Source organism: Fulmarus glacialis, unplaced genomic scaffold (genome assembly GCF_000690835.1).
Source record: "Fulmarus glacialis isolate BGI_N327 unplaced genomic scaffold, ASM69083v1 scaffold24928, whole genome shotgun sequence".
NCBI classification, from domain to species: Eukaryota; Metazoa; Chordata; class Aves; order Procellariiformes; family Procellariidae; genus Fulmarus; species Fulmarus glacialis.
In genome coordinates this window covers 11,622-14,381 of record NW_009230834.1, presented here as the reverse complement: position 1 = coordinate 14,381, position 2,760 = coordinate 11,622, and positions in this window count along the sequence as shown.

Below are 2,760 nucleotides of genomic sequence, written 5' to 3'. Positions count from 1 at the left end.
CGGTTTTTATACTGAGCAGATGTCACATGGTATAGAATACCCCATTGGCCAGCTGGGTCAACCACCCCAGCTAGGCTCCCCCCGACAGCTTCCCCTGCACATGGCAGGGCATGGGAGGCTGAAAAGAGAAACCAAAACTCCCCGGTGCAAACATCACCCAGCAACAACCAAAGCATAAATGGGCCATCAACGCCCCTCTCATACCAAACCCAAACATCTCATACCAAACCCAAAACACAGCACACCCCCAAGCTACTGGGAAGAAAGTTAACTCTGTCCCAGCCGGAACCAGGACACCTCCCTACCAACAGCAGGCTCCTCGACTTCCACCAGTTCTTGTTCACTTGACATTTGATTCTTCTTCCACAGGAGCCATGAATGCTGTTACGTGACAGCTCAGAGAGCTTCTTGCAGTTCAAGTGCCTCCTCAGACCTAGCTACTCTTTTCAGTACTCCCAAAATGCAGTTTCTTGAACCATCTTCCGGCTCAACATGGAATCGAACCTTCAGAATAACTGAGTGTGAAAAATAAACAGCCTTCACTGAACATGTGTGGAATTGTGACCTATCCTCTATCCCCCAAGGAAAGGCTAAATTAAAAGAGATTTTAAACACGGAAAGCAGAAGCTATGTCCTTAACACAAAAACTCCTAGCCATCATGTCACCACCGTCTTTCAAGACCATACACTAAGCACAGGAATGTGGGTTGGGGAGAGGAAGATGCCTACATGGGCAAAATAATGTGTTTTTCCTAGCCTCATTTTTGGAAATAACTGAACTCTTTCCTAAAAAATTCAGCCTGAGCTACATATCTAGTAAGTAAAAATTAGCATTAAACAGCTGAGGTTTGGAAAAACCATAGAAAAGTGAAGAGAGAGAGACATGACAGCCAACTTTAATAGATATCACTTACTATACTGTGTCATCTAAATCAGCATGAACACATTAAAGAGAGGCACAGTTTGAAAGACCAAACTCATAGCTCTTTCATTCAGTACAGAAGGCTCTATTATTTCTATTTTGCACAGAGTCTGTATTATGACTTTGTGTCTTGTAACCAATTGCAACAGCAGAAGCAAATTAGAGCAGGTGATTGCATGCACAGATGTTATTTTGTAAAGCTGTTGGGTGGAATGGACACAGAATTTTTCTGCAACAAGCATTATGCAAGACCACATCTATAGCACTGCGGGTGTCCCCAGTTCATCCCATTCTGCCACAAGCAGGCATCTCTGAAAATCTGGGTGTTACATTGAAAACAGTCCCAAGAAGTCAGTAATCAAAGGACAGAGGCAGAGTGGGAACACTCACTCAGCTACCAGAGCCTGCTCTATCATAACTACCCAAAAGCAAGACCCAGAACACAGCAGTTATCATCGTAGGCCTTCAGTCCAAAAGATCTGGAAGATCTGTGAAGAAACTGATGTTACTCAAAGAAATGAGGCACAGTGCTTTTGGACAAAAATTATCCTATTAATAAGCATAGCTCCATTTTGGAAAGTAATGAACCATAAGAGGAAAGAACAAAACTACTATCACTTGTAGTCTAAGCATGTCAAAGCACTTCAGAAACTATGAGTGGTACTCATACAACTGCTGAGATGGTTGAAAATGATGATTTGGAGATGAGAAGACAGAGTTGGAACTAAGTTATTTACCAAGACTATACAATGTCTGAGACACATCTAAGTTCTGTATCTTGCTCAGACTATCACAAAATGTGGGAGGCCATTAAAACCATGGTCCTTCCAAGAGTAGAGAATATTGCTAAGTACGCCTCAGATTAATCATCTTGTAACTACTGGTGGTTGTCAGCTACAGCAACAGCTTAGGCAAAGAACAACGTTTTTACTAGCTTAAAGCTAATAAACCATTTATGTTTTACTCAAATTGTTCTGAGGTTTTATTACTGCAATAAAACACAACAGTTTAAGCTAAGTGTTTTGAAATAAAAAGATGCATTTTTTACAACATACTGAAAAGCTTAATACAAAACATTGCTTTCACTCAAACATTTCTTAGACTGAAATGTTGCCATGCAGTCAAATAGCACAATGACATCACAGGCCATCTATTTTATTTAACAAGCAGTACCCAGGTACATAAACAGTGCCCTTTCCTTTCTTTAATAAGGCAACACGGCCATGAAAGGAGAAAGAAAAAGGATAGGTAAAGCAAGTTTAAAATTTCACAAGTCACAAGTAATCTCATAAACAGAAGATTAAGTAATTCCCTTGTGAGTCATGCACTCTTCATAATTGGCAATAATTAAAGCCTCAAGAAGGGCCTTCACGAGATTTTTTGGATAAAGAGAAAAAAATACAAACTGCATAGCAGCATTCAGCTCCTAAACCTAAGATTACTTTACAGGATATGTGATGCTATGAGAATGTTAGAAAACTTACTTTAAAGGAGAGTGTGTAATCACACAACTCAAGTCACATAGGAGCAAGCTGTACATTTTTCAAAAATAATGCCAGCATCAATCAGCTCTAGAAGTAATATAAAGAGGTTTGTGTGTTCTCTCATTTACCTGTAGGTGGATAAAGTCTGCCGCAATGACAGTACCATCCAAAGTATTTCAAGTTCTGCTCTGAGAGTCCATACCAACTCAGAAGTAGCGATATACAAATACACAAAACTACTTAGCTGTCAACAATCAGAGAGCTATTGACCACATCCATATTTGAGTGGACTGCTGCAGGAGCCAGCTCACATTCAGAATATGTAGCAGTATCCAGGTTATTCCCTATTATTGA